The following is a 14,366-nucleotide window of genomic DNA, read 5'->3' as shown; positions in this document are numbered from 1 at the left end:
ATTAGGGCATAACGTCATTTTACATTGCGTACAATACATTGTATACAATTTATAACTTATACAAATGAATAACTTTTTTCTTCATTTTTTGCATCATGTTGGAGAGATTTTTGTGTTTGAAACTGTAATTGGAGTTAAAGCATATCCACTGCAAGCGAATTTATGAGCGTACAACCTCTTAAGATAGGTGGCGTAAATAAATAATTAGATCGACGAAATGATGTCGAGAACAATTTTATATTCTTTTTCAACTTCATAGAAATGTTAAAAGTCATATTTTTTATATTCCAAAAACCTTCATGGGGTTGTGCCTTATTTGTAAGTTAATTGCTTAAGCACGACAGGATATACTATCTCTACAATCTATCCTTTTTTTGAAATCCCATTTTTATTTTGTTGTTATTTGTTCATTGTCAACCACCTCAGCAACCAATTGTACAGTATTCCAGTACAACTGTTTGATACTTCTGTAAGTATTTGGATCTGATAAACCCCATTTTTTATGAACTGATTTGAATTTAATTTAGGTGCACATTTGAGGAAATGTTACTTTTTGCGATTTTAACAAGATTTGGACGTTATTAATGTATGGTGATGAAAAATATTGACCGAATAAGTAGTGAGTATACGCTTTAGGTATACACAAAAATTGTAAATTTTTTATTAATTTGTAGTTCCAACTATGTGTTTTGCCAATACTGAAATAATAAGACAAATAAACTGTGTTTTGTTACAATAAAGGTTCGAAAAAAATATTACATTCATTTCTACGAAGTATAAAACATATATCAATTTCTAAAGATGCCGAACGCAGAGAGAAGTGGGAAAAAACACAAACCGCATTTTTATCACCAATTTGATCAGAATTCAAAATTTAAAAAGCTGGAATTGGAAGCGAATCACTCTTGACTGCCTACCGCGAGTAGAGGGGCGGATGATAGAGAAGACGAAATGACAAAACGCCAGATCCACAATTCCGCTGTTCTCAAATACAACCAACCCTGGTAGTCGTAGCCCACTATGCGTCGAACTACGGCGACGACTGGTGGTATAGTGTAGTTTGAGGCTCGAGACCCCGAAACGGCTCACCTCGAGTTCTTATCCACGGCCCTTTTCTCAATCCAGGTTTCTTCATTTTATCCCCTGACCCTCCCAACCCTTGGTTGCACGAGGGGTATCCGGGCACAAAATAAAGGTGTAGCCCAGAGGGCGTGGCAACCTCTCTATAGCACCAGCTGTACTCGAGTCGGCCTAGGGTCAGCATGGGCGGCGGTGCCTTAGCAGTCACACGAGGGCTAGTGCACCAGATCCTGTCTGCATAGACGGGGGAGGGTGTATGCCCATCTGTACCACGGGGTAACTGAAAAGTTCCAAAATCAGCCCTAGTTACACTGGGAACGGTTTCGAGGTGGTACGTGGTGACGGCCCTGGCGGGAACTTAGACAGAGGCTGTTGCTCTGACACGAGTATGGTTTGCATTGTTGCGCTTATGACCGGCGTGGTACCCTTGGGGGACCAGTCGATCGCGAGTGCTTTTTGAGTAGATCTNCCTAACCCAAACCTTGACTAAAATAATATACCTATATTGTGCAGAAAGCTAATATCTATATATGCTACGGTACACCCTACCTAGGTAGGTAGGGTGTATCGTGTATGTACGACAACCCTGCATCACACACACTTGCAGCCTCTCAGAGTCGATCGTAAGTAGTCTAAAAATATTGAGGTAGATCGCCAGCAGTTCAAGTTTGAGCACCCCTGATCTAGGGAGTACGCGGGAGAACAGGCTGATTTCGTCTTGTTAGCCCTTTGCGTGCGGCATACGACCCGATGCACAATGCGGGCCCGACCATTCGGCGTGGACAAGCGGAGAGCGAAGTTGGCTTGGCCCTTAGGAGCTGGGCCGCCTCTACACCGATGTTGCGGCGATAACACCATTCCGTCGTATGCGGAGGTGCGTCAGCTCTCATCTTGAGAATCAAAACGTCCGATAAGGCCGAATAGGCCAAGTGTGGACGTTAAAGATCCTCTTGTCTTGTTCACGATGAGTTTTCGGGAACGGAATGTTCTCAAATACAACATTTCAACAGTGTAAAGAGATAAAAGTTCAAACCGCGCTTACAAGATATTATTTCTTTGTTAAAACGGCCAAGCCAGCTGAAGAAGAAAAAATGAAGAGCAACGAATTGGAGCTGGACTAAAATTTCACAAAATAGATATACATATAGCACTACGTAACATTAAATTATACAAAGAAAATATAATTGAGTAAATAATAAAATAACTAATAAGTAAATTTGATCATAAGTAAATTAATTCTCAAGTTGTGGGTATCTTTGTTTGTTAACAATCAATATGTATACACAGTTTTGAGACAAATTTGTGCGTTGCTCGTAAATAGCAGAGTTTCTCGAAACTCATCCATAAATGAAAAACGAGTTCTCACGAGTCACGAGCAAGGCTCATATTAAACGAATTAGCGGCGAAAATTAAAGGCGTGAATATCTTGTGCCGAGTGGGCTGATACCAACTTTCCTCTTGTATAATATATCACAGTAATGAAGATTAGGGTAATCGCTATAAAACTTAATTATGGAACCATCCGCAGCAGATGGAATGTACGTGCTCAATGCTTCTAGGATAATAACTCCCAATTCATTTTCGTTCGGTCATGAACCTAATGTATTTTATTTTAAATAAGCGGGCTTTTTAAAAACGTAAATGCTTCACGCAAAATGACTAAATAGTTAACAAAAACTTTTGGTGCATATAAATGCATATGACATATATAGTATTTTCTTATCTAACCTCTCCACCATTGTTTTTGTAGAGACATCATCATCTGTACTCAGATTACGGCTAAATACATGTTCAAAAAATCCCAATGACTTGCATATACTTATTTCGAATGCGATTTCGGCATATAACATCTGTGATAAGAGAACCATTTTTCTAAAATTGACAATCCACAATTCATAGACATTCTGGAAGGAAGCTGCAATAACTTCCCATTTAACAGCGTTGTCTAGAACAGAGTTTGCATGTTGACTTAAATTCAGAAAATTTGTTAAATTTAGGCAAGTGTTCTGTAACTTTCGTTTTAATTTCCCTAGCGCTTTGTTCTATATATTCCATATAGCAATTACTACAAATAAGTTTGGAAACCCTTCTTTTTGACAAGTTGTCTTTAGGTTTAGAAAGGGCGTTTCTACGTGAACACCTCTTAAAGCTGCTCTTAATTAAATTCACTAGTTTTCGTGGTCTGCTTGACCAATTAATGTCTTTCAATTAATTAACGTTTTTAGTTGATATAAAAAAGTTAGTGTCACGAGCGGGATTCGAACCCACGACTTTCGGCTAGATAATCTACTACTTTACCTCTCGGAACGCTGACTCTTTTATCTCAACTGAAAACCTTAATTAATTGGTCAAACGGACCACGAAAACTAGTGAATTTAATAAGTCTTATGATTTTTCTTTCTTGAATGTGGGATAATAGGTCATCACAAAAAAACTACAATCAAGTTTTATACACAACGTTCGGATTTATTTTAATCCTTCTTCAGGTGAGTTAACGCCTGTACACAGAACAAATATTTTTTTATTTTTTACATTTTTAGATCAATATGGTTATCATTGTTTCTTCACTACAATGGTTAAAAAAGTGGTCGTCAGTCATTAATATTTTATAACAGTTTATTTGCCAGTATGGTACATATTCAGACTACGAACAAACGTTTTAATATTTTGAACCTGACTAGACCCTTATCACAACCTCTCATGTGACGTTCGACCTCTTATCAACATCTTATCACAGGCCAACGAATCAACATTAAAAAAACCATTCAACAGTTAAAATTGCATTTTTCTTAAAAATCTATTTTTAAACAACAAATTTTATTTATTTCATTAACAATATTATAACAATTATTATCACAACTATCACAGATTTTAAATTTCCTCCAGAGTTTAAAATTGACTAGATTATTTTTATATATTGTTTAACAAATTAAAATAGCGATCACTTATCATATCACAGTCTTGACGGTAACTAACAGACAGTTTATCTTTTTTTATGTAAAGGGCCTCCAGGAACTTTCGTTTTTTACTATTTCGTTCCTTTGTAACAATACCAACATCATCAAATAAAAATGTATGACCGTCAACAACTGCATGTTGTGCCAAGGCAGTTTCATTATTTTTACTGTTTGGACTGTGTATTTGTGTCGATAAATTCTATTCTTTAGGTATTGCTTGGTTTCACCATAGTATACTTTATTGCAGTCTTTGCATTCAATTTTGTGTACCAGGCCTGATTGTAGTCCTTTCTCATTTATCTTTTAGCGGTGAGTAGTATTTGTTAACCGCATTACTGTTTCGGAAGGCCAACATAACTAGAGGGAACTTCCTTTTCAGACAACTTCTCAACTGTTCCGATAACCCTTGGATGTAAGGGAAAGTGACATAAGAAATTTCAGAATCATTTTCATCTTCTAGGTTATCTATTATTCTAGGTTCTAGGTTTATCTTCCATAGATTGTTATTGTTATAAATTTATTTACCATTTTTTTCGGGTACCCATTCTTTTTTAAAATTTCCCGAACCAGTGTTTTGTCTTTCATGGTAACTGTTAAGTATTTTCAGTACCTCATCAATTTTATCTATTGGATGGGCCGTCAAAATGCCGTCCACGTATAAATACAAAAAAGGGGGACAAAATCAAGTTTCGCCCAGCACACGTTCAATAATTCAGACATCACCAGATCAGACAGCACTGGACTCAACGGATTCCCCATTGCCACTCCAAAAATTTGTTTAAGTTTTGCCATTATATTGCAAGTACCCAGAAGAACAGAAAAATGTTAGCAATTCAAGAAATCCACTTTTTTAACCATTGTAAGTAGTGAAGAAACAATGATAACCATGTTGATCTAAAAATGTAAAAAATAAATAAAAAATATTTGTTCTGTATACAGGCGTTAATTCACCTGAGGAAGGATTAAAATAAATCCGAAACGTGTGGATAAAAACTGGTTGTGGTCTTTTTGAGATGACCTATTATCCCACCTTCAAGAAGGAAAAATCATAAGATTAACTGTTGAGGTTGAATTTAATAAGTTTACAATTTATTTTAATAAGTTAAGATTACACATTTGAAAAATGGCACAAAAGGGGAGAAAATTCAAAAGGTGGGGCTGAGATGGGAAGTTAGTGCCCGGGTAGATCAAAGTCACGATAGCTCAAGTGGTAGAGTAGAGGCGTATCTAGCCGAAGGTCGTGGGTTCGAATCCCGCTCTTGGCACTGACTTTTTTATCTCAACTAAAAAGCTTAATTAATTGAAAGACATTACCTGCTCTTAATCTTTCTCGTTTAAGAATTTTCCCTTCGTTTTCCGATAGTTCACCAATGTATGGCAAGCAACAAAAACCTAATGATTTATTTGTGGTAGGGTGGCTGGGTCCGAGTGTTGCTTTTTTCTTCTTTGAATGCTTCTTTGAATGCTTCTTTGAAATTAAATCTGTTGAAATCGACCAACAATTAATAAGTGAGTTAAAGAGGATTGGTCTAAATTGGTCTAACTATAATCTAGTGAACCAGTAAACCTCCTAGCGATCCTCTCTTACTTAGCTTCTTTTACAGTTAGTTTTTATTCCTTTCACTAACGATAAATGTTCCTCTATATCTATTGTTTTGGACTAAAGCGTTAATTTTTGTAATTCTTTCTTACAATTAACTGCTGTTAGTGGGAATTTCAACAGTTTATGAGCAAAATAAATGCCCTAGCTTTATGGGCTTGTTGATGTGAAGAATCTGCTGTTATCATGATGTTTGTTGTTGTGGGTTTGCTATTAGTGTCTACTTCAATTAGTTTATTAATTATGAACTGTTTTAAGTCTAAAAAGTTTAAAAAGCCTTCTTTATTTTTGTAAATGTAAAATTTATATTAGGATGAGATAACACAGTTATTTACACACAAACTAAACTAACACTTGTCGAACAGAAATGTAAACACTAAAAGAAAGGAAAACGAAAATGAATTTCTCTTATACCCCGCCACCGATATTATATACAATTGAACGAAAATTACTACTTACTTGGAGATCGGATACAATTTTTATATGGGCTTGTAAACCCCGGAGGTGTACGTACCGTACACACTCGGATCACCCCGTCTTCCCCCGGAAATACCTCATGTATGATTCCCAAGGGCCAATGAGACGGTGGCAAATTGAATTGATCCACGATAAAGATCGAGCCATGGCTTAAATTTGGAGTCTCTGCAGCTCATTTAAATATACCCTCCGCCATCGTCATCAGAATTATTGCAGAACTCGGTTTAACAACTGAAACCTTCTTATTCGATTCGATACCGCATAGACTAACTCTACAGCTGGCATTAACTTTAAAGGCCGATATGAATAATTTATATTACAGTCATTCTTTGAAAGAGTTCTAGTCTTGGTTTCATAAACTTCGATCCATTATTATAGGGTGACTGAACTGTGGAAACAATTGGCCTTAATGGAACATTCTTTTTATGGATCTTGGGTTATCCGTATATTTTTAGGGAGTAAATATAAATAATTCACTTGAATTTAAATACTACAACTAAAAACACGTGACAGCGAGTATTGGCGAGGTTGCTTCTATTTAACTAAAATTCATCACCAAAAGTCAATATAACTACCACTTCGACGGGAAAAATTGTTTTTCGTACATAAAACTGAGGCACGGAGTTTTTGCCAGTCTTCTCGAACGAAATTGTTTTCGATTTGGGCCAATTTATACTGTAGCAAATATCTTAAATTACGGAGGAGTTTGTTACACGTCTGTTGCTAACAATAACAGAGTTAGACTCAAATTGCTAAATGTATCCTTCCATCTTCAAGTACGGTGAATATCTTTTCTTCAAACTGAATAAAGAATTTCCCATCTTAAATTAATGAAGAAATAATTCCTTATAATCGGACAGAGGAGGGAAACCGAGATTCTCCGCTCAATATACACTCACATCAACAGACGTCACAGTTCGCTGTTTAGAAGATTATCAACTTGATATTCATGTATGAAACAGGATATTCATCTGTTTGATAATTTTCGTGTACGCTTATTAGCGCAATTTGGTCTCGCTGACCGTACAGGTGTGAACGACAGAGTGGTCAAGAACAAATAGCGAAATTCAGATGAGGCATAATGATAATGATGATAATTTGTGTATACTGCTACAATTAATGTAAATAATCGGATTGTTTAATTTTTTTTTACATAAAGATTATATGTTATAAAAAAACGCCATCGAAAATAGGCATTACCGATATACCACAGCTAATGGAGATATGAGACAGAGCACAGCACAATATGTGCAATATGTTGTTTTCCAAAAACATTTCTTTAAGCACAAAAAACAATAATATATTAAACATCCATCTTTTCGTCTGATTTGGATAAACATAATAAAAATTTGATTTCCAAAAGTGCAAAGTTCATGGAAATTGCAATTATTACGTTTAGATGAGTACTCAGATCTCACCAATAAACTATATGCTCAACTTCATTACTTTTCCATCAATTAATCTGTATTTAAGGTATTGGTTGAGATAAAAAGTCAGTGTCACAAGCGGGATTCGAACGCACGATCTTCGGCTAAATGTGCCGCTGCTCTACCACTTGAACTATCGTGACTTCGATCCACTCGGACACTAACTTCCCAGGAGGGAAAATTCAAAAGGTGAGGTTGAGAAGGGAAGTTTTTATACTCTTGCCTTTTTTTTCAGCAAGATTCAGAATATTGAATTCAATAGAAATTCAGAATCATACAGCAATTAATAAATAACAAAAGATGGAAAGTTAGTGTCCGAGTGGATCGAAGTCAAGTTAGCTCAAGTGGTAGAGCAGCGGCGTATTTAGCCGATAGTCGTGGGTTCGAATCCCGCTTGGGACACTGACTTTTTTATCTCAACCAATTCCTTAAATATAAATTAATTAATTGAAAGACATTATTGGTCAAGCGGAGCACGAAAACTAGAGAATTTAATAAGTTGAATGAAGTATATCTTCACTAAAGCTCTCCGTGGTCATTTCATTTGTCGCCGAGAATCAAATAGATTACACGACATTTGAAAAATGGCAAAAAGGAGGGAAAATTCAAAAGGTGGGGTTGAGATGGGAAGTTAGTTAGTGTCCGAGTGGATCGAGGTCACGATAGCTCAAGTGGTAGAGCAGAGGCGTACTTAGCCGAAGGTCGAGTGTTCTAATCCCGCTTGTGACACTGACTTTTTTTTCTCAACCAACACCTTAAATACAAATTAATTATATGCTCAACATTTATTTGAAATGAAGTGAAAATAAATTGTATTGATAATTATTTACATTAAATAATAAATGTTCGAAATGAGGTCAAAACTGGCTTGGCTTTCGCCGTCAGCTAGGAGTTTAGTGTACTTAAGAAAAATCATAACTGTATGTACATAGATAATTCATTTAAAAAATTATATTACGACAGGGGTAATAATTATAATTTTACTAATACACAACAAAATCAAAAAATATTTATTTGCAGTGTATAATAGTATTTATATATTTATAATGAAAATTTTAATTATTACATCAAACTTACATCTAAGGACCACCAACAACTAAGACAGCGAGCCAGACTAAAAGGGAGGCCACCAAGTTGGTGTCCAACGGATATGGACCAAACCTTTTTTGGTAGAGATATTTTATATATTTTATATTTTTAACGTCGTAAAAAAGCTACGTTCCTCTTCTTTCAAATGGTATGCTTGACGTTAAAATTCTGTAATTTTTTAATTACAGCCGTTTCAATCAGCTATTCCGATAACGATTTCTTAAAAATCTAGGGAGAAATTTTTATTGGTCAAAAAATCAATAAGTTTAAATTCAAACAAAAACCTATATTTAGGGGTCTTTAAAGGTACTAAAACGAAATTTCATATTAGTTTCACGAAAAAAAAATTATGACCTAGTTTATTTGAAAAATATTTGGTTTTTAGAAATGTTTTGGTTATTGGTAAATTTTAATAGCTTTACTATACTTTTTTATTGCAATCTAAATAAAAAATGCTGCAAAATGACATATTTACACAGTTGATTTGAGCAAGAAGAAAGGTGAAATAAAAATATAAAAAAATGGAAAATTTCAACTTTCAAAAATTTTTTTTCAAAACCAGAGCCTGTCCACAAGACGTGGCGGATATCATCCGATATTTTCGAGTGTAGAATCACAAACTATATTTGGTCCACATCCGTAACACACACCAAACTGGTCGTCCCATTGTAAGATAAAAAAAAGTTGTGTAGAAAAAATTACAACACTATCGAGAAAATTCACAGACCCAGTAGATTTATCAATTTACCGTAATAAATATTGCTCAACATGTTTTCATAAATTCTGAATAGTTCCTAATGACAAATAAAATGTTTCAAATTTGATCTAGGATGCAAATAGTCTAGATAATTAAGATATAATTGGAAAATTTGATGGCAGATAAAGGAACCGGGTTTCGAGCTAGAATCTGATTGCAATAAAAAATTATTTTTCAGTTTTCATCAATATAAAGTTTTTGGTCCAAGTTGCACTAATCTCAAAACCTGATTATTATACAATAGTTCAGTTATTATTATTTCCGTCTAGAGAGCACTTCTTTGTAAACTAAAAAAAATATATAAAATTGTCTAAAAAAGAGAACAGAAAATATCATAATCAGATGTCCCGTGACGCTTACTTTTGCTTTTTCTACGAATGTTCCAGTTTCATACGCGAACAACTTGCGGGAGGTTATCTTTTTGAAGTACTCCATTTTCACAAAGAAGAATATCGCCCGTAAATTTTGCTATCCAAATATGACTGAAGTCCGAGAATTTAGGCTTGAACATAGGGAAGTTCAGTATTGACATTTGAACCATGTGGTAAAAGGTCAACATTTCCGGGATATCATATACATATTGATTGTAGACGTAGTTTTGAAACCGCGCTGTATTGAATGGAAAACAAGTTTGTTTAGGAATTTTTTATAATTTTGATTATTCAGTCGTCGATCGATCATCTACATCGAATTAATTAAAAGACAAGTTTTTTCAATCTTTTTTGAAATTAACAACCATTTTTTGACCGTCTGTTTGGTTTCAGTTTTAATATTCAGAAATCGATACATTGAAATACTTTGAAATATTTTATTTTCCATTTTTCAATTGGTGATACGTGATTTTGTAACATAAGTGAAGCTTGTGTAGAACATGGATGCCTTATTAATATGGGTTGTCATCTGCATTCTCATTTGTGGGCATATCAGAAATAAAAATTGGGTACAATAGTGGAGCGAGTATGCGTGTGGCACACCTGCAAGCGCTTCTTCCATCTCAGACTCCGAATCCCTAAATTGATGGAAAAAATCTCAGAAAAAAAAAGGTATAATTGTATAATCAGATAATAGGCCAGGGGTAAAACTAATTTTAATTTGTGTAATAATCCCTCAAGCCTTTTGTCCAAGTCCTGAGAAACTTCTAGAAACACTCCAGTCGCGTACAGTTTCTCCTCGAAAAATAAAGATATGAAATCTGTAACTCTGTGAAGTTTATAAATAGTGGAATGCTGGGTTCGAAAGCCAAATTGATAGTTTGGTAAGATGTTATTTGATGTATCAAGAGAGATAATTATTTTGTGTATTATTTTCGAAGAATTTAGAAGGAACGGGTAACAAACTAATAGGAAGATAAGAGGATGGGAGCTTAGATTTTTATAAGGTTTTGGGATCATTTTAATATAAGAAAATTGGAGGAAGTGTGTAGTTCTCAATATTGCGTTAAATAAAGAAGTCGAAAGACGATGACTTTTTTGAGAATTTCTTGTAGATTTTCTCCTGTTATCAAATCATGATTTTTTCTTTAGGAAACTGTCGTATTTCTTTCTATATTTGTTTTAAAGTTATTGGTTTAGCTGGCGGAGGGAGAAGTATCGGTCTCATAAGTCAATCTGATATAAATTCATCGTGTTCAATATCGATTAAGTCCGGAGGTTTGAACATCTCAGAGAGATATTTCGTAAATGATTTGGACTTTTCTGCATCAGAAAAGATCTAAGATCTATCATCATCCATGAGAGCAGTTGAGACAACGCTATGATGTAGTTCAATTAATTTAGGTTTTTAGTCGAGATAAAAAAGTCAGTGTCACGAGGGGGATTCGAACCCACGACCTTCGGCATGATAAGCCGCTGCTCTACCACTTGAGCTATCGTGACCTCAATCCACTCGGACACAAACTTCCCATCTCAACACCATCTTTTGAATTTTCCCTTCTTTTAGCCATTTTTCAAATGTCGTGTAATTTATTTGATTCTCGGCGACAGATTTGACTTATGTACAGAATTTGGAAGATTTTCTTTTTGAGTGTGCGGCAAAGAAGATTTCTACGTTGCATTTTGTACTATTTTTTGGAAATAGATCAACCGCATTTTCTAGTTCACCCGGTGTTTTAAGTTATTTCGGATGGAAATAGAATAATGTAAGAAATAAATGATTCCTTGTTAAATTATAAAATTACATGCTTTCCAAAGTAAACAATGAGAAGAAGAAAAAATATTGCGATTGATTTATTTATGCATGCAATTATTAACGAAATGTGTGAAATTTCAGGTAATTACGTTGTTGAATGGTTTAACTGTTACGTTAATTTTATATGAATACGTAAAATTTTATCTAGATGTGACAGTTCATTCTAATCTAGAGAAGTATTTGGAAAAGAGGGATTAAAGATTCATCCATAGCGTTCACCGCAGCCTTTATCTTTTGTGGTTCGGTCCGAAAAGTGGCCGGGAAAGAACTCCTATGGCGTCTATTGATAAAACGGATGAACCAGACCGAGCTTAATTGTTACGCTAAGACTTCCGCTACATTTGCCAGATAAGTCCGCAACTTTTCACTTCCACGGTCGAATCTCTACTGCTTTGTCCCGCCCCTACAATGGCTGGTCCTAACACTCTACAAGCTCTATTGTTCCTTACTCTGTAGTATATTACGACGCCAGGGCCAGGCCTTCAGAGCATCGCAGTCTGTTATCGGTCCGTCCTGTATGAAAACCTGGTCCTGTTGTTCTTCTCCGTTCTATCTACCTTCCAAGATTGACCACCTGTAGATTTTTGAAATTCACCCTTATAAAATAGGTTAATAATAAAAGCTTGGTAACTGCGGACAAAATAATAAATACCCAGCCATTTTAAGAAAATAATCACTTTGATAGTCGAATCCATGACGAATTTTCTCTTTGGGGCGTCGGTAGCTGCAACAGTTTAGAAATAGATATGGAATTTCCTGTAAGTTAAAAGTCTAGGTTCGAATCCAAGAATCCAACCGTCCTGCATCTGTATTCAACACATTACCAATTGCTCTTTTTTTTATATTTTATATATATATATTTTTTTTTGTATTTAATGTTTTAAAGTTGTATGAAGTACGTTTTCATGTAAGCCATTCAACCATTTATGTACAATAAATTGTAACATAATTGTTATTTCTAATCCATACAGATCTAAAAAGTATGTATAATTCATTTCCCTAAACATCGTGGAATTACTAATTATATACTTATACTTTTATAACTATATTTCTTAATATAAACCTAATTAAAACAGCATAGCGGTTTTTTTAAAGTTAAATTGATTATTAGTTGAGAGTAGATATACATGTAAAAAAGACATCAGCAGTAATTATCCAAAATGTAAGAAAAAAAAAGTTTTCTCATTTGGCTTATCCTTAAACCACTTTTGTACATATTATTGTATAACCTTTTTTGTAGAAAAATAATATACATGCAACTGTTCTGTATTAAAAAAATATTTATTTGCTTAATTTTATTGTACAATTGCAGAGCCGTAAAAACTTACCACGACAGCCATTGTTCACTCACAATTTTTATCTTTTTGTACACTGTTTGATTGCCTAATTTTTACCTATTTACCTAAAGGCAATCAAAATAAAGTAATATTTTATTTGTTTTTTAATGTTTTTTATCTACCTATCCCTAAAATAAAACAAATTAATGAAGAGAATATAATAAGAGAGAGAGAGAGAGAGAGAAAAAGAGGGTGAGAGAGGGGGAAATAAAGAGAGAGAGAGTGATGGAGGGAGTTAGAGGGAGAGGGGATTGAAAGGGATGGGGGGAGGGGGGGAGAGGTAGAGGGGGTGAGAAAGAGAGAGAGTGAGTGAGAATGAGGGAAGGAGGGTGAGGGAGAGGGTGAGAGAAAGAGAGGGAGCGAAGGAGGGAGGGGGTGAGAGAGTGGAGGGAGAGGGAGACGGGGGAGAAAGGGAATGAGAGAGGGAGAGGGGGAAAGAAAGAGAGAGTGTGGGATGGAGTTAGAGGGAAAGGGGGCGTGAAAGAGTGAGAGTGAGGGTGGGAGGGAGAGGTAGAGCGGGTGAGGAAGAAAGAGAGAGTGTGGGTGGGAGGGAGAGGTAGAGGGGGTGAGAAAGAAAGAGAGCGTGTGGGAGTGAGTGGTGATGGGTGAGGGGGAGAGGGGGGAGGGAGGATGTGAGGGAGGGAGGGGAGAGAAAGAGATGGAGAGAGGGTGGGAGGGAGGATGTGAGGGAGGGAGGGAGAAAGAGAGAGAGTGAGTGTGAGAGAGAGAGTGAGAGAGAGAGAGAGGGTGGGAGAGAGAGGGATTGAGAGAGAGAGAGAGGGAGTGCGAGGGAGATGGGGGAGAAAGAAAGAGGAAGAGAGAGTGAGGGTGGGAGGGAGGGAGTGAGAGAGAGAGAGGGTGATAGAGATTGAGAGAGAGAGAGAGTTTGAGTGAGTGAGGGTGAGATGGAGGGAGATAGAGAAATAATCGGCTAAATTAACATAAGAAATATTTTAAATACTAACTTCATGGTAGTCAGAAATATTTACAACTTACCTTAATAAAATAATAATCACTTAATAAGTTATCTATTTACGTAGTTGAAGTAGAGTTTAGAATTTAGGGGCTTATTGAAATATTAAAGCAATTCTTAAGTTTATTGTACTACGAAATTTAAGTTCAATAATTTCTAATCGTTATAATTTATAATTTATATATCGTTATATTTATTGTCACAATGTTTCCATTTTAATACTTACGTACGTTCATGTTTTATTCATTAATGCTATAAATATAAATCCTTACGAAGCTAGTAGCAAATTTTTTTAAATATAATAATTATTTTAAAAAATCAATGTTTTGGTCTGAAAATATAATTGTTTCAAATAATAAAGAAAAAATAAAAGAAAAAGTTTTTAACTCGAGTAAATAACCCAATTTGAAACAGTTTGACTAGAGCTTGGAACTTCGCAGTGTTATTATGTCCTTTAGACGGCCCGGGAAGAGACGGAACAA

General features: G+C 35.3%; 1 non-coding gene across 1 annotated transcript; it reads right to left on the bottom strand.

The window, feature by feature from the left end:
- Positions 1-11,188: 11,188 nt before the first annotated feature.
- Positions 11,189-11,261, bottom strand: Trnad-auc. Its single transcript has one exon. It is a non-coding gene; the product is annotated as a tRNA-Asp (tRNA).
- Positions 11,262-14,366: the final 3,105 nt, after the last annotated feature.

Source organism: Cimex lectularius, unplaced genomic scaffold, assembly GCF_000648675.2.
Source record: "Cimex lectularius strain Harlan isolate CLEC.00 unplaced genomic scaffold, Clec_2.1 scaffold70, whole genome shotgun sequence".
Taxonomy (NCBI): Eukaryota; Metazoa; Arthropoda; class Insecta; order Hemiptera; family Cimicidae; genus Cimex; species Cimex lectularius.
This window is presented reverse-complemented; position numbering and strand designations above follow the sequence as displayed.